Source organism: Spermophilus citellus (genome assembly GCF_964194105.1).
Source record: "Spermophilus citellus genome assembly, chromosome: 7".
In the NCBI taxonomy this organism is placed as follows: domain Eukaryota; kingdom Metazoa; phylum Chordata; class Mammalia; order Rodentia; family Sciuridae; genus Spermophilus; species Spermophilus citellus.
The window spans coordinates 90777049-90798923 of record NC_138188.1 but is presented as its reverse complement, the minus strand read 5'-3'; positions in this window follow the sequence as shown (position 1 = coordinate 90798923).

Here is a 21875-nt window from a genome sequence, read left to right as displayed (position 1 = left end):
TTTGCTAAAATAATCCTGGTGTGTCTCTGACAGGGAGCTTATCATGCTGCAACATAATTCTCTGTTCAAGTGTTGTTTCCCTAGCTCAGTGACATGGTTTGAATATAGATCGTCCCCACCAAAACTCATGTTGAGGCTTGATCCCCAAGGGAACACTGTTGAGAGATGGTGGGGCCTTTAAGAGGTGTTTGGGGTTTTGAGGGATTTCCCGCCTCATAAATGGGTTAATATTTGGTTTGTGGGGATAGATCAACAATTAAGAGAGTTGGCCACTTTCTCTCTCTCCTCTTTCAGTCATGAATTGAAGCTGTATGCAGTTCTCAGCAGAATCCCAGCAGAAGCCCAGCAGAAGCCCATGCTCTTGGACTTTCAGACCCATGAAACGAAATAAAACTTTCCTTTAAAAGTTACCCAGTCTCTGGTATTCTATTATAGCCACAGAAAATGAACTTAGACACCCTAGTCATAGCTCCTGTTACATCTCCTTACAACACACACACACACACACTCTCTCTCTCTCTCTCTCTCTCTCTCTCTCTCTCTCTCTCTCTCTCTATGCCTCTCTCTCTCTTAATAAAATAAGAATAGGGACAATATGTTATACCTCATTGCCAAAAAATTCCTGCCTGGTATACATCTAGTGATCAGCAAATCTTTAAGTTTGTTTACATGGCTTCAAACTAAATACTTGTATGAACTGCCATGAAACTTTTGTTTCCTATTAAAGTGGAAAACTTGTCTTTGTCACGAGATAAAATGAACATAGACTTCAGAATGATTTGAATCCTACTGGTAATAAAAGAAGAATCACTTTCACAACCAGTTTGACACCATAATTACCTGGTATGATTTAAGGAACATCAACCGAATCCTGCTTTCCTACCTGGAATAACATTCTGGCTGTGACCCACAATGCCTGAAATAACTGTAATTATTCACTCCTATGGTTTAGGCAATAAGTGTTGCCATTACAAAAAAAATTAACTTTTAGAGAAAGTGTCTTAAGTGGTTTTCCAAGAAGTGTGGCATTTAAGGAATGGATACAGGCCAGATACATTTGGGGAGAGGGAATAAACTCCACATGATAAGAGAATGATACATTGGTAACCAAAGAGAATTGTGAGGACACATCATGAATAAATTATTCCTAAGGTGTTTCAGGTACTAAAAGTAAATTTACCAATCTGCCTGAGCACCACCCTTAACTAGGAGCCAAATAACTATACTACTGACTTGACAATGAGTCACTGTAAAATTTCCCTAAATGCAATTACATATCTACCACTTTCCTAAATTTGCCACATCTAGATATAACTTATATTATTATTACTTAATAATTATATTTAAGTTAATTCACTTTTTAAAAATAAATGTTTTATTATTACTCAGTCTCAAAATTCATATCAATAAAATCATGGTTAAATGTGCTGTATTTTTCTAACATGCATTAGGATAATAACATAACTACTAAAATAATTGATTTCATATGGATATCCCAAATTGGGAAACACTTGTTTAGCACTTAAGAAATTATCTTCTGAAATTAGACTGACCAGGGTTCAATTGCTGAATATAAAATCTATTTGACAAACTATTTAAATTATCTCAGCTTCAATTACTTATCAGTAAAATAGGGTCAATAAAAGTGCCTGTGTTTTAGAGTTCTTCAGACTCAATACAAAGTTGCCTCTAAAGAATTTAGCTCAAGATCTCAAGATTGCCCCATTTTGAGAATACAATAGAGGTTTAGCACTTATTTATAATTTTATTCTCAATAATGATATCTCAAATGTCACACAGCCTTATTCTCAAAGAACTCAAAATATATTGACATCACCTGATTTATACTAGAGAACTAGAAGCTATAGATAGTGTTTTCTCAGTTTTATTAAGCTGCAGTTTTACTGAAAGAGAAAGGAGCTTACCTATGGATTCTTAATATCTTATGATTAGAAAGATCCTCTGTTTAGTTTTTTGTGGAATTATGATTGATTTGAGCCATTGTATAACTGATTGAAGGAGCTGTTGATTTTAAATGAGTTAAATAAACTATCCAAAGGAACAAAATAGACCCTTAGAATGATAGCATACATTTAGAAAAGCTATAAAATTAAACCTTACTTTCATAGAGGCTATTAAGCATATAGATATGTAAAAACAGATGCATGTGCAGTCTACATATAAGTAAGGGAGAAAAGGACTTGAGGAGAAGGAGAGAGAGCTCTTATTCTAGAATGCTCCAATTGGTTAAAAGGGATATAACTCATTTAAGCAATATGTACAGAATTCTTTTAGCACCAAGAAGGAAATTTACAAAATGCAGCAAAATGTGTAGGAGGACAGGGAAGGAAAGAATGAAACTGTCTACCATAATAATTTTTTTTTCTAAAATAAAAGATTTCACTTTGAAATTTAAACCTTTAAATCTGTTACCTGTATGAGTTTTTGTTATCATCACTATTACAAAAGAAACATTCCAGAGCATGATTAGAGTTGAACAAAACAGAAGTACTAGTCTAAACCTTAAAAATTTCTAGTCATAATATTTTAATACTGAACCCAAATTTTAAATTTCCCTAGTGTGTTGAGTCTTGCCCATTGCGTTTGCAGTCTCAACAAGTGATATCTACCGCCCTGTTGCTGCCACCTCACAGCCTCACTTAGCATTTCAATTTTGAAACTGTGGCTTGTGCTTCTTTTCACCTATGCATAAAATGAGCTGGTCTGCCATTGTAACTGTTTATCCCTCAGGGTACTTTTGTTCCTCAGTAAATATTATTTAAAGATGAGAATGATAGTGTTCAAATGTCTACCTTGAGAATACATAGATTGGCTATTTGAATAACTGTGACAGCTGATTTTTTATATTCTCTTTGAGACTCTCTTAAGGCCAAAGGAAAATTAAGTTCACCCATCTTTTCCTTTAACTCACCTCTTCCCTCCTACAGTATCTCTTTGTCTGTTTTCATCTCTGCCCCTTCTCACCTGGTTCTGTTCTGAATGCTTTTGTTTGCATATTTTTCCAAACTGAATTCTTCACTGCTACAGGAAAAAAAAAAATCTTTTTACATTACCAAAGTTTTTCAAGGAATGTTTTTTTTTTTTTGCAATTTTATAAAGTATAAGCACCATGAAATTTATGGGGACAATCTAATACAGGAAACTGGATGGGACAAGTTAAAGAAAAAATAAAATATTTGTTTATTTCAGTTCTTCAATATAAAAATTCAGAGTTTAAACAATGACTTTTGTTTATTGCAAAGATATAATTTCTATATTTTAAATCCCATCCAGGCTTTTGACATGCAGCAGTAAGCAAAAGAAAAAAAATTCCTGCAGTCATAGAACTTGCTTTCAAGGGAGGATATGCAATATTTCTAGCCCCAGTTAGATTTAGAGGGCTTGAAGCATGTATAATTACAGAGGATGATGTTTAGAAAATAAAATACAAAATGACAAATGCCATGTTGAATATTTAGTTGCATATTTACTTAGAACTAGAAAACTCCTGCAAAGTTGCAAATGCCAAGAGATGTGCTCAGTGAGTAGGTGTTCAGGCTGTATGTTATTGCTGGCACCACCGTTTGTGGTGTGAGGAGCATCTGAAACATTTCTACAGTTCTTTAGAGAGCCTCGGAAATGGCTGAGGTGAGCTACCAGATCCAAGGTAGGTTTTGATGGTGGTCAGTTCAACCTCGGACACTGTGGACAGCAACAATGGGTATAAACGTGTAATGATGAAAAGGAAGTGGTATGGTACTCTCAGTAAGGCTCCTGTGAACAGAAGACCACAGGAGTTAACTGAGTGCATTTTCCTCTCATGTCTAAATGCTGCAAAATAACTTCTTGAGAACTTAACTTAGGAAAATCCAACTTCACTGAATATTTGCTCAAATGATATTAAGTGATAAACTCAGTATGATCAAGTTTGCCTCATATTGTTCAGGACAGAATCATCTCTCTTTGGAAATATCTGGACTCATAAAATAATAAAATGTAATGTAGGTTTGTTCAACTATTTTGGGACTGTTGGGGTCCCAGAAATTTTTTTTATCCTTTTTTTAAAAAAAATTTATTTGTTCTTTCTAGATATACATGACAGTAGAGTGGACTTTAACATATCATACATACATGGAGTATAACTTCCCTGTCTTGTGGTTGTACATGATATGGAGTTACTCTGGTTGTTCATTCATACATGGACATAGGAAAGTTATATCCGATTCATTCTGCTGTCTTTCCCATTCTCATGCCCCCTACTTTCCCTTCATTCCTCACTATCCAATCCAGTGAAACTACACTTCTCCCTCGCCTGCCTATTGTGAGTCACTATCTACATATCAGTGAAAACCTTCAACCTTTGTTTTATTGGGATTGGCATATTTCACTTAGCATGATATTCTCCAGCACCATCCATTTAATGGCAAATGCCATAATTTTATTCTTTGTGGCTGAGTAATATTCCATTATGTATATGTACCACATTTTCTTTATCCATTCATTTATTGAAGAGCCCCTAGTTTGGTTCCATAGCATAGCTATTGTGAATTGAGATGCTATAAGCTTGATGTAGCTATTAGATTTTAAGTCCTTTGGGCATATGCCAAAGAGAAGGATAACTGGGTCAAATGGTGGTTACATTTCAAGTTTTCTGAGGAATCTCCATGCTACATTCAATAGCAGTTGCACCAATTTGCTGTCCCAACAGCGATGTATGAGTGAACCTTTTCCCTACATCCTCACCAACATTTATTGTTACTTGTATTCTTGATAATTGTCATTCTGACTCCAGTGAGATGAAATCCCAGTGTGGTTTTAATTTGCATTTCTCTAATTGCTAGAGATCTTGAACACTTTTTCATATATATATTGACAAACTTATTTCTTCTGTGAAGTGCTTGGTCAATTCCTTTGCCAATTTATTGATTGAGTTATTTGTGTTTTTTTGGTATTAAGTTTTTTGAGTTCTTTATATATCCTGGAGATTAGTGCTTTATCTGAGGTACAGGTGACAAAGATTTTTTCCAATTCTGTAGGCTCTCTGCTCATGTTCTTGATTGTTTCCTTTGTAGTGAAGAAGCTTTATGGTTTGATACCATCCCCTTTAGTAATTCTTGATTTTACTGCTTGTGCTTGTTGAGGAAGTTGGTTCCTTAGCTGACAGTATCGAGAGTTGAGCCTACATTTTATTCTAGTAGACACAGAGTCTCTGGTCTAACGCCTAGGTTCTTTATCTACTTTGAGTTGAATTTTGTGCAGGGAGAAAAACAGGGGTTTAATTTCATTCTACTCCATATGGATTTCCAGTTTTTCCCACACCATTTGTTTGGAGAAAAGGCTACCTTTTCTCCAATGTATGTTTCTGGTGCCTTTCTCTAGCATTTAATAACTGTATATATGTTGGTTTATCTCTGTGTCTTCTATTCTGGTCCATTGGTCTTCATGTCTGTTTTGGTGCCAACACCATGCTGTTTTTGTTTGCTCTGTAGTATAATTTAAGTTTTGGTATTATAGTACCTCCTGCTTCACTTTTCTCACTAAGTACGGCTTTGGCTATTCTGGACCTCTTATTTTTCCAAATGAATTTCATTATTGCTTTTTCTATTTCTATGAAAAACATCATTGGAGTTTGGAATTTAAACAGGACTTTCATTAAATCTGTATAGTGTTTTTGCTAGTATGCCCATTTTGACAATATTAACTCTGCCTATCCAATAACATGAGAGGTCTTTGTGTATTCTAAGGTCTTCTTTGATTTCTTTCTTTAGTATTTTGTAGTTTTCACTGTAGAGGTCTTTCACCTCTTTTATTTTTAATAAATACATTTTATTGTCAAATATAGGATAACATTTGATTTTTAATCTGTCATTTCTTTTTTTTTTGGCATTATACATGAGCTCTCTTATTTTATTTTTTGCATACAATCCTTAATCACCTTTATACCACAATTTATCATATCTCTGTTTGTATATATGGTATGTTGACACCAAATTCACATCTTCATACATGTATTTTGTATAATGATGGCCATCTCCTTCCACCATCCATGCTATTCCCCTACTCCCTCCTTTTCCCTCCCACCCCTATTCCCTCTCTAGAGGTAATTTTCCTCCCATGCTCTCCCTCCCTGCCCCACTTTGAGTCACCCCCCTTATATTGGAGAAAACATTCGGCATTTTTTTTTTTTTAGGATTGGCTAACTTCACTTAGCATAATCTTCTCTAATGCCATCGATTTCCCCGAAAATACCATAATCTTATCCTTTTTTTAGTGCTGAGTAATATCCCATTGTGTATAAATGCCACATTTTTTATCCATTCATCCACTGAGGGATATCTAGGTCTAGATTGTATCCACAGTTTAGCAATTGTGGATTGTGCTGCTATAAACCTTGATGTGGCTGTGTCCCCGTAGTATGCTGTTTTTAGGTCCTTTGGGTTTAGTCCAAGAATGGAAATAGCTAGGTCAAATGATGGTTCCATTCCCAGATTTCCAAGGAATCTCCATACTGCTTTCCAAATTGGCTGCACCAATTTGCAGTCCCACCAGCAGTGCATCAGTGTACCTTTTTCCCCCACATCCTGGCCAGCACTTGTTGTTGTTTGACTTCATAATGGCTGCCATTCTTACTGGGGTGAGATGGTATCTTAGAGTAGTTTTGATTTGCATTTCTCTGATTGCTAGAGACAGTGAGCATTTTTTTGTATATTTGTGATTGATTGTATATCCTCTTCTGAGAAGTGTCAGTTCAGGTCCTTGGCCCAATTATTGATTGAATTATTTGTTTTTTTTTTTTTTGGTGCTTATCTTCTTTAGCTCCTTATATACCCTAGAGATTAGAGCTCTATCTGATATATGAGGGGTAAAAATTGTTCCCAGGATGTAGGCTCTCTATTCACCTCACATATTATTTCTTTTGAAGAGAAAAAACTTCTTAGTTTGAATCCATCCCATTTGTTGATTCTTGGTTTTAATTCTTGTGCTATAGGCATCTTATTAAGGAAGTTGGGGCCTAGCCCCACATTTCACCTCTGTTGTTACATTGATTCCCAAGTATTTTATTTTATTGAGATTATTGTGAATAGGATAGTTTTCCTAATTTCTCCTTCAGTTGATTCATCATTGGTGTATAGGAACACAATTGATTAATGAAACTGAAATCTCATAAACCTTTGCTTGCTCAGCCTCCTTCCAAGGCTCCAGGAGGAGCTCTAGCAAAGCTTATATACCTTCTCAAAATTTTCAGAATTGAAATATTTACCCACAATTGGTTTAATACATCTTCCCCTCTGACTTTCCTTACAGCACACGTCTCCTCTTGCCAGGAGTCCAACCAAAGAGCCATCCAGCTAAATGGAATGTACATTGTAGATACATTAGTTTGGGTTTAATGAGATACGTGTATGTAATTCACAGTTCCTTCCATGAAGAGTTGAGTTAGCACTAGCCTTCTAAAGTACCAAATTCAATTTCAATTGCTTTTATTTGAAGTAATTGAAATTCCTGATTTCAAGATAGGTTTCTCTGCCATGAATTGAGCAATATTCATGGAGCAACTTCTAGGTGTTAGACTACTTTCCCTATGAGGCAATAAATGACATTAGGGCAATTAGTGATGTCTTCTTGAATCACAAAAGTGTTCAGCCATAAATGAGTCTCTATTCAAATTTTCCATGTCTTATCCTGCTGTGAATAACAATGATAAAGATGTGCAATTGTACTAAATGCTAATATATTGAACATTGGACCCAATAATACCTTTGAAAATATTAGAACAAAGGGAAACTATTGGGATGCATTTAAAATATGTAAGATGAAATATTGTTTTAACTAGATAATAACTTTGGAAAGTCTATTTTTAATAAAAATTAAAATAGCTTTTTCCCTAATTATAAGAGCCATTCATATATGTTTAAAACAACATATAACACATCATAAAATTGTCCACAATACCACTACTAAGAGGCAATGCTAATATTTCAAGTTTTTATTCAAAACTTGAAAATTTTCTTATTTTCTAAGAACTAATATTGGCAAAAATATAGAAAATAAATAAATTCCCACAGTAGTTTACAAATGAAACCACTGACTCTATAAATGGAAGATGAGATATATTTTACCATGAGGAATAATAGTGGTGACTTCCGATGACACATTCTTTAGGCTTCTATTGACAATGAAATCCTGGTCTGAACCACGGTTAACATAAAATTGTTAAGAAGCAAACCTTTCCAGGATATGGTTAAAGAGATTGGCTGAAAGAGCTGAGAAGGGTGGCACATCCCTGTAATCCCAGTGGCTGGGGGGCAGGGGTGGGGGACTGAGGCAGGAGGATCACAGGTTCAAAGCCAACCTCAGCAACTTAGCAAAGCCCTAAATAAGTGATTGACACCTTGTCTCAAAATAAAAATAAAATAGAATAAAAAGGGCTGGTGGTATGGTTTAGTCATTAAGCATACCTGAGTTCAATCCCTGGTACCAAAAAAAAAAAAAAAAAAAAAAAAAAAGAGAGAGAGAGCTGGAAGTTCATCCAGACTCCACAGTGGTCTGTATAACTCTTTCACTGACTCAGGCAAAGATAAAATAAAGAGAAAATATGGGAGCAGTACATCAAGAAAGGAAAGGAAAAGTTCTAGAAATTGTGGCAGCTATCTTGGACACTTTTGGAAATATACTTTGGAAAAGAAAAAGTTGATGTCTCAGCATTGCACAAATCTCTAGAGAAGCAGAAATTAGGAAAGGCAGCAAATTAAACTTTAGCAGCAGAGTTGATGACACCTCTGAACTTCAAGACTGACTTTTGAACAGGTGCAAAAAGTAAAATTTAAAATTATTTTTCGTACATTCATAGAAAAGCCCAGAAACAAAAATGTACCTGCTCCAATATAGTCTGGAGTACCATGTAGGATAACTAAGCCACATTTTGTCATGAAAAGGGTGGGAAGGTCTCTCTGCAAGTCTGGGCAGCTGACGCTGCGTAACTGTCAGTCAGCTATGGATGATAGCAGGCACTTTAGTAACATGAAAATCAGTGTCACACACACCATAAAACATGTATAGGATAAAAATGGTACAAAATTATCATGATAAATACATAGAACACCATAGAAAATAAACATGAGCAAAACTCAAATAGGAAAGAGGAAGTTTGACCTGAGGATTTTATGGAAAACATTTTAACAGCAAGAAGAATTTGGACAGAACCTGAGAGTTGGGTAGCATGAAAAACTACAAAGAGTTCAAATTTTTTTTAAAGCAGAAACAACAAACATTAAATTGTACAAAAAAATGAGGGTGTTTCCCTGAATAAATGGTGAAAAAAACAGATCTGTTGAAACAAGAGATAAGTGATGATAGATAGCAGGAAAGAAGTAAGTAGGTGAAATAAGTCAAGTAATCACTATATTTTTTTAAAAGGATTAGTATTGGGTTTAATAGGTCAGGGTTAAGTCTTAGAGTTGGTTCTAATTCTCTGGTTGGTTTTAGATAAATCTCACGTCTACATTTCATCTCCCTGCTCTGTTAAATGAAGTTAGACACAGCTATTCTAGTTCTAAAAAATACCACATGTTCTCACTTAAATATGCAAGCTAAAATAGTTGATCTCATAAAAACAGAGTCTAAAGTAGTGGTTATTGAGGCTGAGAAGGATGGCTGTGGGGGAGGTTGGGATGGAAAGAGGATAGTTAGCAGGTAAAATGGTATAGTTGATGGAAGAAATAACTTTTAATGTCCTAAAGCACTATAAGGTAACTGTGATTGATGACATTATTGTATATTTCTAAATAGCTAGTAGAGAGAATTTTGGATATTTCCAAAACTAAGAAATGATAAACTTTTAGGTGATAGATAAACCAAGAACACTGATATAATCATCACCTATTGTGTACATGTATTAAATATCGTATCCCATAAATGTATGCAATTATTATGTCAATTAATAGTGTAAAATATATTTAAAATAAGTAAAATATCATTTAAATGACAATCATAACCAAGATGTGTTAAATGCTTACTCTGTGAGCAGCTCTGTGTCCTTAATCATATTTTAGAGATGATGAAATCAATCATTTAAAAATTACTCAAATTTATTTTGTAGCCAGTTGACTGGGAAAAAAATACAGTATAGGGTGAGAAGAGAAACTTTTAAGTAAAATTACCCAGGCAACAAAGAATAAGGAATAGCATATGGTAAGGGAAATTCTGAAGAAAAGCAAAACTATGCTAGAAATCAATATATTGATTTATAACGGCATAGCATTAGTAAGCAGTAGAGGAAACACAGAAGAAAGAATCAGGTGAAGAGATATTTCAATGAGTCTTAATGAAAAATGGTGTGGATGTAAAAAGGAAGACTGGCAGAAAGTGGCTTCAGAGTCAATTAAGGCACACCTGAATTTTACAGTCACTGAAAATATCTGAATCTTGCAGAAGACTCCTTGATTCTTTGTTTCCTTGCCATAAAATAAGAGTCCACACAGAGTGCCAGTGTTTGCTTTGGTGATCCTCAATTGATAGCTATTACCATTATCCTGATGGCAGGTTTAAATTTCTCACTAAAACACCTTAACGCTGGGATAATACTAATGCCATTTATTATGTAAAATATTAACATTAAATACTTACTGAGTACAGAGCCAGCTATGAGAAATTACAAAACACTATGTAAAAGCACTATGTAAAAATTACAAAGCACTATGTCAAGCTTACCCCTTATATTAAAATTTCACAGTAGACCATGAACACTAAGTACACAAAGTGAAAACAAAAATTCAAATCAGCTCATGATGAAGCCAGATTTACAGATGGGTAGTTAGTGTAGTTAGGTAAATCGGGTCTAAATGGAGACCATTATCAAGAATGGAGTCCAGGTAATCAGAACAACACCTGGAGAAATTGAAATGTTAATGTTCCCAAGGCCAGGAACCCATTCTAAGGAAGTAGCTCTCAGCAAACAGGGAGGTGCTAATCAAACCACCACAGGCCCTTCCTGCCCAGATTACTCCTCCAGTCCATCTATTTCCCACCTGTTTCCTATCACTGCAGGATAGAGGGAAACAAAGGACAGGAATGTGGGAGGACTAAAAAAGACCTAAGATATAAAAAAGGGAAGACCTCCTCCTTCCAAGGATTTTGGGACCCCTTTTGGGACCCCTTCTTCCTCAGGGAGGAAGTCTTTTCTGTTATCCTTTAATAAAGACTTCCACTTTGCACTCTATACTTGCCTCAGTGTGCTCCTCTGGTGTTATACTTCAGCATTGGGGGAAGCAAGGACTCGTCACTGAAACAGCAGTAACAATGACAAATTCAATAAGAGAAGTGCAAAGGACAATGAGAACTGAGAAATTAAAGAGCTAATTTCTGGCCATGAGATGAGGATCATAAAAGCCATGAACTGAATCTTGGGAAATGGACAGAATTTCAACACGTAGAGAGGATATCTTACCATCCTGACTGAAGTGAACAAAAGCACTGTCCATTAGCTGGACAAGGACAAGAATACTCTGGTTAACAGGGAGTACACATTGAAGAAAAGGTAGAGATGAAGGGTTATACAGAGTTTTCAGGTCATTTTGAATATGTGCCCACATTGAATTTTAGTCTTCAAGATGCAGGGAGGAAGATAATATTTCTTTAAAAAAAGAATGGCACAATGAACGTAGTGTTAATTAGAATATTATTATAACCTAAACAACATAAATATGGCATTGGGCCTGGCTAATGCAATAACTGATGAAACTGAGACAAAAAATATACCTTTTTTTTTTTTTTTAGCTATATGTCTTCTAATAAAGACCTTTATTTGGAAGAAAATTCATCTCTTATAATTCTGTTCCTTATAAATATTGATCTATTTTTCATCCTTATGATTATTTCTAAGGGTAGACCCCAGAGCTTAAGAGGTACAACATGCATCAAAATTCCAAGGAAGTGCTGATAAACTAAGAAGAAAGTCAGAGGGGAGATAAGAGCATATCAATTTATGTCAGGAGTATTTTAGGATTCACTGAGATTTTGTTTGTTTGTTTGTTTGTTTGTTTTTAGACTTAGGCCATCTATTGGTCTAAAAACATTTCTAAACAAAGAATGAAAGGGGGAAAATAGGTAAATTATAGCACAATAATTCCTACTCAGAAATTCTAGGTTCAAGTCCCATCTTGAGTCAGTGGTATAACACTGGGCAAATTGGCATAATCCTTCTGTGCCTCAGTGTTCTTATCTATAAAATGGTTACTTCACAAGATATCATGATAATTGAATGACAAGCTACATTGAATCAACTAAAGTATCATCTGTCACATAGAAAATATTAAATGAATTAAACTTAGCACCTATTTTCCTTAGTTTTAATTATTTTAGGTAGAATCCATTATAGTTATCCAAAATGTGATAATAAAAATTCAGACCAGTATTTTAGTAGTGGAATTCAGAGAGAAAAATAATTTTGTAAACAAAGCAACAACATCATCACAAAAGGTAGGGAGGATTGGCAACAAAATATGGAACAAATGAAAAAGAATAATATCTCAGTTCATAGAACTGAAAAAAAAACACTATGGCGGCAGTTCTAAAATTCACTAGCATTAAAATCAGATGTAATAAAATTTTGTGATTGAGATAAACATTCTGCACTCAAGCCAGAGATAGGAAGTCACTTTAAAAGTCACTGTGGGATGCTCTGAGCCAGGTTATTGCAGAAGATCAAATAAAGATAACTTCAGATGGTGGGAGAGAGTCTTGAGCAACCACCATTGAGCAGAATGAACTAAGAAATAGAATGGAAGAACAGATGGGGCCAGAAGATTACATGAAAATGAAAAATATAGTGTCTCAAAAACCCAAGTAGTAAAACAAATTCTCCACATTCCAGGACTTTAATCTTCACATTTACCACTGTAAATTCAGTATAATGGGATTTGAAGAGAGAAAAATAACTGGAATTGGACATTACAAGGCTAATGAGGTTCCCAGTTATGGTTTAGATATGAGGTGTCCCCCAAAAGCTCCTGTGTTAATGCAGAGTATTCAGAGGTGAAATGATTAGCCATAACCTAATCAGTCTATTCTAGTTCTAATGGACTTACTGGGTGGTAATGGTAGCAGGTAGAGCATGGCAGGAGTAGGTAGGTTACTGGGAGTATGCCCTAAAAGGGTTCATCTTCTCTGCAGCCCCTTCCCCTTTCTTACTCTGCTTCCAGGAAGTCAGGAGCAGAGTAGCACCCTTTCACCCTGCCCTCCCTCCAAGATGTTCTGCCTCACCATTGGCCTAGAGCAATTAACTCATGGCTGGCCATGGGCTGAATCTCTGAAACCCTGAGCCTAAAATAATTTTTTTTTAAAGTTGTTCTTGTCATGTATTTTGGTCCCAGTAATAAAAAGCTGACTAACACATCCCTTAAATATGCAATATCATTTTAGGCATTTGAAAAAGTCAGATATAAAGTAAAACGTGGCCAGTGGTTAACAATAAAATAGAGGTCCAGCTCTCTTTGAAAATGTTAAGTCAGTAAAATCTGAATTTGATGGTAGTGTCGAAGAGGTATTTTGTGTGATATTTTGGAAAAACAACTGTGCCAGATGTAACTTGGCACTGGATGATCATAATTTGCAGTGAGCAAGGTCTACATGTTTTTTGTTTGTTTGTTTTTCCTCCCTGACCAATAAAAAGGTAGAAACAGCGATAATCCAAGGCTCTAAATGGTGCTCTCTGAGTTCAAAACAATGTAATTCAGAAGAGTCAACACAGCATGGAAATAGCTACTCACACCTGAAAGTTAGTATTCAAATAACCTCTAGAGCTGATCTTACTTCTGCTTTCATCATAAAACCAAGTGATATCTTTGCAGCACACATAGTAATGATGGATGCCCAATGTTTTAAAAGGAAATTGATATTTCTTAATGTTGACTTTAATCCTGAAAGGAATATACAATTGATTCTAAGGAGGCACCAACAAAAGAAAAACTATAGCAATTAAATTAAAGGTTTAGCCCTCTGCTAACCCTTTTAGCTGTCTGAGCCTGACAGTCTGAATTTGGTGGGGGAGCTGCTTAGTGCCTTCCGCCCTCCTGGCAAGGCAGCCATCTGGCCAGTTGCACCTGTTTCCAACAGCCCAACTAGTCCCAAGAGCCCTATGTTGGTTTAAATGAAGTAGGAGCTAATGGGACTTGAATTACATGTGGAATGGGATGGAAATGTGTGAAAAGGAGGTCTAAGCAAAGCCAATTAAACTAAACAGAGTAATTGGAAAGAATGGCAGAACAAGGTTAAACAAAATAGCAAACAAGATGATGAATGTACTTTGAAAAAAGAAGCAGACAAGTTTATGGTCTGGGGGGACGAAAACAAAACTCCATCTGCCTATTCAAGAGGTTCCAGCTTCTCATTCATATTAAAGATAATTTTGAACTATGCTCTAGCAGCACCGCTGAAACAAATTGCTTCAGGGAACAGACTTCCACTCTCCTAACCTCCACTTGATGACTTGTGATACATAATGAGCACTATGCTGCTGTCAGTGGCTTAAAATCTGTGCTGAGAAAAAATTAATGCGAAAGAAGGGGAAGGCTTCCAAAATAGCATATCTTTCCTCCCTGCAGAAACAATGATGACGTTTTAAAGTAAAGATTGCCAAAATGACCTAGATGTGCACTTTGCTTCACATTATTCATTATTTTGCATTGTCTCAATCTCTTAGCATTATTTACTTATTTTAATTATTCCATATTGCCCCACCTCATATTTGCATACATTAGAACTAGCAAAATTTGTACCAGAGGATTAACATTTTCTTTGTTTTGTAAACTGAAATATTCAGAAATGTATGACATGGTTATGTCATATGCCCAGTGTATATATTACTAATAGTTTGTGAAGTTTTACAACCTTATCATAGCCCTAACTAGAAAATAATTAACCTCAAATCCTCAAAACATTAAAGAAGTCAGTCAGGAAACTAATAGTATATTAAAGTTAATCCTCTTGTGTGTGCATTTCTGTATTTTCAATTATCTAACTCATTACCAGTTTTTCTTTAGGATTAACAACAAATAAAACATCTACATGTCTTAAATATAGATTATATTTTGTTAATTAGCATGTGTCTAGTTCAACTTTTTTTAAAAATGGAAGGTGAATATTTACTATGACCCCAAGGTTATATAAAAAGTTATAAATCTTTTTTTTATATTTTTTAGTTATACATGGGCACAATATCTTTATTTTTTTTAATTTTTATGTGGTACTGAGGACTGAACCCAAGTCTCACACATGTGAGGTGAGCGCTCTACCACTGAGCCACAACCCCAGCCCAAAAGTTATAAATCTTAATGTATGTCTACATTTATTGAATTTTGCTTCAATTAAAAAAAAGAGAGAGAAAGAATAGATTCTTTCAGAAGGGTTCAGTTGTGGTAAAATCTTGAAATATTCCATTTTTTCAAACAAATTTTTGTCCTCAAATATTTTAAATATTGACAACTCATATTAATTTTGGAAAAAATTTTCAAAATTAATCAACTTGATATGAAGGAAGAGTTGTAAAATTTGAAAAGAACATTTGCAGTAGACCAGTGTGTGTGAGTGAGTGTATATGTGCTTAATTCCAGGTACTGCAGAGATTGAGCTGTTGCTCACATATCCTCTTCCCACTCTAATTCTTTACTTTCAGACTTCAACATTAAAGGTTTTAGGTTTTCATTTTAACATCATGGCAACCTGTGTTAAAACTCAGGGCAATTAACACAAAGTCTCACAGTGGTTATCTTGTCTGAGATATACAAGTTCAGTTTGGGTTTTGTCCTTAATTCCTGAGCTATATTAATTCCATCATGAAGAAAAAGAGAACTATTAAAATTTATGATAACCACTACCAGAAAGTTAAGAAAATGATTTTGACTTTAGGGATCTTTCATTTGGAGATTATCTTTATTTTATCTGATCCACCACACACACACACACACACACACACACACACACACACAATTTCTATATTAACATTGTTTTTCCTCGTTTGAATTGGCCTGATGTGTTTCTTTTATCAGTGACTTATAAAAAGAAAGCTTTGATTTAAAATTTTTATAGCCACTTAAGAAAAAAATTCATTTATTTATTGTAAGGGTCTCAAAATAACCTTATTCTATTTAAGATCTCTGCAAAAGTAAGTAAAATGAGACTTATTAGGCTAAATGCCAAGAGAAAAAAAAAAGTCATTAGACAAGCCCTGGGGACTTGCTAAATTTTTTACACTATCAGAAAGAAGTGAAGAGAAAGACCAAAATGGCAATGTGAATACTGATTTGTAATTTTAGACATTTTTCATGATTCAAATATCTCATTGTTTTTAAGGAGAATTTAGGGTGAACCACATAATTAAATACTTGCTTAGAAGTCAATAATGTAGATGTGTAGATTTATCAGGATACTTAAGCTCATTTCTGATTTTATTTTAAATTTTGCTCTTATTTTCTATAACTTATGTCTTCTCTATATTGTAGACTTAAAATTGTATGTATGTGTGTGTGTGTGTGTTCATTTTATAACAAATGTATTCTGTGACATTGATGAAAGAATTGGTACAATTCAAACTTCACAAAAGGAGGTCATGATAATAATAATGTTCATATTTCAAGAATTCCTTCCAGATACTAATGGGATACTACAAACAGAAGTAGAATAGAACTTGAATATGGATACATGAGACTGGTTGATTCTCAAATAAGGAAATTGTTTCAGAGAAACAGCTGTGAATCTCTCAGCAGGTCATGTTGTTCCATCATGGGATAGACTGAAAAGTAGTGCACAGATTTTAAATATCAATTCTAGTTTTGTATATCCTACTTTTGCCTGTGGGGATGTGAAGTGAGATGGGTAAGAAAGGTGGTTATACTTCTTAGTGTTACACAGAAAACATCACAGCTTCTGTCTCTTAATGATTGGATCTCTTTTCTCCTCATTCCCTAAGCATATAGGGATTTTAACAATAGTTTCTCCTCTTTCATTCTATATAATAACAGCAATAATAAAAGAAATAAAATTAAATCACCAGCAGACATGGATGAACTACACAGGTCAATAAAGAGCCGTAATGTGAGAGAAGTAGGACCAAAATTGACAAAGTACACTACAGAAAGTTATGTAGTAAAAAACAAGAGTACCCCTTTCTAAATTGTCTTTCAAAGTTAGTTTTGTTAAGTACAGAACAAAAACTCCCAGAAGACTCTAGTGAACTGAAGATACAACCATCATAGTCAGGACTGTCGTGATGGAGCATATTTTAGAAGCTGAAGCTATTGGCAGTTTTCACCTTTGGCATGTCTAAACATATTTGGCAGGCACAAAGTTGTCAAATCTAAATGTACCATTTTGTCAACCCAATTTGCCATTAGACAATTCTTTAATAATGTTCACCAGCCAGAGACTTCACTGAGGCCACCAGATAGAAAATATGAACCCATTATTGATAGTACCATCTATCCCTATTGTTTCTAATCGCTGGGGGAAATTTTTTCATTAAATTCCAAACCTCCTTCTGAACTAGGTCTTTTTTTATAACCAATCAACCGCTAAATAAAGCTTCACATTGTTTAGAAAACTGTGCTTGTCATGGAGCCTACATTTGTCAGATCATTCCCCCCAGAGAGTCCCATTGATCAGGCCTTGTCAGGATGCATTACTCAGCCTCATTAATACCGCCCCACAAGCTGCCACCCTACAGCCCACCTGGAGCTACCTGATAGGCTGCTTATTCCTATATGAACTCCTAAGGGCTCCTTTGAGACTTGCTTTATTGAGGGCTCCAGTGGAAGACACAGTACCTTAATGAAAGACATGCACCAGAGCATAATTAACTACTATCTAGACCATTGCTGTTGCCATTAGTTATTCCATCCATTTGTCACCTACAAGGATGATGATTACCTCTTAACTGAAAATGCAAGATGAGAGAAGAAACTATTAAAGTAAAATTAAAGGGGGCATATTCCAAACCCAGTGTTAATAGAAATGTTTTCTGTCGTCTTTACTTAAATAAGATCCAATTCCTGATCTCTCCATTGGTTTAGTTAGATTAAGGAAATCAGCCTCAGGAGAACAGATAGCAAAGTCAAAGCAAAGGCCAGAGATTGTCAAGAAAACCATTTAGCATTAGAGGTAAATGTTTATTTGGATTGTGACAAATATTGTTAGTAGAAGATCAAGATGTGGTAAAATTAGGCTTCTGTCATTGCAAATACCCTAAACACGGAACTTGGGTGGAGGATCACTTAAGTCCTGACAATGCTGGAATGAAAAGTGACAGGAATGAAAAGCAGAGATCAATGACAAATATGCTCTTTGACAAAGCCTTCCTCTCTTCTATTCTTATTTCCCTAATGCCAGCTTCTTTGAAAAAGTAAATGAAAAAAAAAGAGCTTATTTATCCCTGATTTAAAATGCTATGCACATGTATGCATACACATGTACGCACACTCCCTATTCAGCTTTATGCCAGTGTTAAATGCAGCTGCTGCTCTGGTCTAATTGCTTTTGCAGAGCCACAAAGAAGTAAATGATTTTGTTTTACTTAAGCTGCAAATCAGATTCCCCTCAGCTATGGTGGCATCTGGGTGTAGGGCTCCTTGTAGAATGACAGTATCCAATTACTAAGAGACATCTTTGTTTCCCCCAAGGAAAACAAGTCAAGAGACTGTGAGGCAGCCCATGGCCAGGACATCTGAGGGTTTGGTTACTTTCTGACATCAAAATATTTATTTAGTGTTAATAATGGTAGAATATGTTCCTGCCAGGATGGAAGTTGGCATTTAAATGGGCAGCCTTAGGATCCACATCTAAGTTTGAGTAAAAACAATGTGTTGAGTGTAGATCTTTAAACAAATCTATAATTATCAGGGGAGTCCTATTGTCAGCATTTTCTTTGTTACTTATGGGAAGATATTATTTTTACCTCTGTTTTTAGAATCTCATCTTTTTTTCCTCTTAACAACACAGTCCACTGAATATTTATGCCAACCACATCCCATTATTCAAAATTATAAAATCCAAGGTCTTCAAAATATTAGAATTTATTTAAATGTATTGGGTGGTATAACCCAAGTAACTTGAACTTAACTAGCAGTGACACTTCACAATAACGTATATGAAACTATGCAAATTCTTTATCCAGTTGATGTTTATGCTTTGCATGCCAATGCCTTTGATTATAGGATCTGCCTAGGTTTGGAGGGGTATAATGGAATACACAGCACATGCCCCATTGTCCTGTCTTTATCAAACTGGAAGAGATCAGATACTGAAATCTCTATCTCCAAGGAATTCATTTAAGTAATTGTGAAACTGTATTCTAATTCTACCACCTGATCCTGGTTTTTCTTATAGTTTAATTAGGATGCTTAGCTTGGAAAGTCTGAGAATAGCAATTGGCTTTTTTTTTTTTTCTGCTAGAAAGTCTCTTCTGCTTTACCATGACTTTTCTGTTCTTTATTGAGCCCTTTAGACTAGAAAATCCTTATATAGCCCTAAAAGTATTGTATGGAAGAGATTTCTAAAGCTTTAAATATAGAAAATCTTAAGAAAGTAATTCATAATAAATGTAATTTTCCTTAAAACATACTTACTTTTTATATTTATCTTTAAAAATTTATTTTTTTACTGAATCACTTGGACCTGCACAATAATGTAGAAAAGGAAATATTTCAACTATCAGTAAAATAATAATTTAATTATTAAATTAATTGCCAATTTAATTATTAAATTATGTGCACTCTATATGTACAAAAGTTTAGAACTGCATTTTATATGAAATGTATGCTATTTTTCTGAAATAAGATATAGAATGACTAATTGAGAATAAAAAGCTTAGGACAATTAACATTTAAAATTTACAAAATTATAGAGAATGTGTTCTTATGTGAAAGTATCTACTGTGCTTTTTCCCGGAATCTTAAAACAGGTTCCTTGGAGAGCTAAGGATCCACTTTGACATCATGGCAAGACACCCAGTGTCTCTACTCTGAACTCAATTGTGTACACTCCAAATTCATGTTTTGAAGTCCTAATCTCTATACCTAATAATGGGACTGCATTTAGAGATAGGCTCTATAATGAGGTAATAAAGTCATAAAGTATTTGCTAGAGTGAACTTAAGCCAACATGACTGGTGTTCTTAAAAAAAAAAAAAGAAGAAGAAATCTAGACATAAACATGCAACAGGGAAGGACATGTATGACAAGGCCTTGTGGAGTGACAAGAGAAGATTGCTATTCATAAGCCAAGGAGAGCTGCTTTGGAAGATACTAACATGGCTGACACCTGGATTTCAAACTTCTGGTCCTAGATGAGGAGAAAATAATTTTTTTTGTAGTTGTAGGTGAACAAAATGTCTTTATTCTATTCGTTTATTTTTTTAACATAGTGTTCAAGATCAAACCCACTGCTTCATGAATGCTAGGCAAGCGCTCTGTCGCTGAGCTACAGCCCCAGCCCAAATTTCTGTAGTTTACACTTACCCTACATGTGGTTCTTTGTTTTGAATATCCTATAAAACTAATATAATCTCTTTGCACGTTTCTTCAGAAATATATAGCATTGAAACATACAAGCATACACGCATACACACATACACGCACACCAATTCTTGACTAAACCAAATGGGTTTCATTGAGAAAATTGTCACTTAGCAAACTCGTTGAATGCCTGTGAGCCAAAAGTAACAAAGATTACTGATACATGTGTCCTGGTATTGAAGTGGCTATAGTTCGTTTTCAAGTTTGCTTATGATTTGTTTAGAGAAAGAGAGTGAAATTGGAGGTAAATACATAAATAGTTAAGGTGTTATCCAAATTTTTTAGGAACAGAGGTAGGAGAACCATTTTATCTACTGATTATCACCTGGAAAATCTTTTAAAGATTATATTTGACTTTCATCTGGAAGGGTTAAGGTGAGTTTTCCAAAAAATGAGGAAAAAAAAAAAAGACCACGCTGAGTACACAAAGAGACTGTGGATTTGTTTAATGAAGCCAGAAAGAGAGGGGGTCTTTATGATATACTTAAGAAGTAATTTTACTTTTCCTTTTGTCTTCTTTCTTCCTTCCTTCTTTCCTTCCTTCCTTCCTTCCTTCCTTCCTTCCTTCCTTTCTTTCTTTCTTTCTTTCTTTCTTTCTTTCTTTCTTTCTATCTATCTATAGAACCCAAGCCTTGTGCATGCTAGGCAAGTACTCTACCCCTAAGCTACTCGCCAGCCTTCATATTTTATTTTATAAGTAGTGACTATTCTTAAATATTTAATATCAAAATTATAAGATTTAGAATTCATTTAGAAGTCTGTTATAGAAATATCAAAATTGAGCTAATGTTGAAGATTTGCTTTTGTTTAGTTCCCAATTCCAGCTACAAACCCACATACTGTAAATTAAGAAATATTAAAAAATTTCCAAAATCATAGAATTGATGGAGAAATACCCAGGTGCCAGAAATTACAAAAGAACTCGGAAGTAGCCATGATGAGCAGATTCCATGTGATCTGTGAGGATACCAAATTGGGTACAGAACATGGGATTTAACACTTAAGCAGCAACAGTAGCTGTGGTTTTGCATCTCCATGAAGTGTGGACTTGGAACTGAGGTCCTCAAAGAAGCCAAATGCTGCCTGCTCCATAAAAACCAGGTTAGTCATGTTTCATTCACCAGCCTAAGATAATTCTAGAAATTTAAACCCAAGCTGATTCATTCATAAGCATAGGAGGTTCCTATTATGTTCTCTATGATTGTGGAATGCCAAGCCAAGAAATCAATATGAGTGACGATCCAAACCACTTACATTTCTTTTTTTTTTTTTTTTACTACTGTGTAACAAATTACCATGAACTTAGTGGCTTAA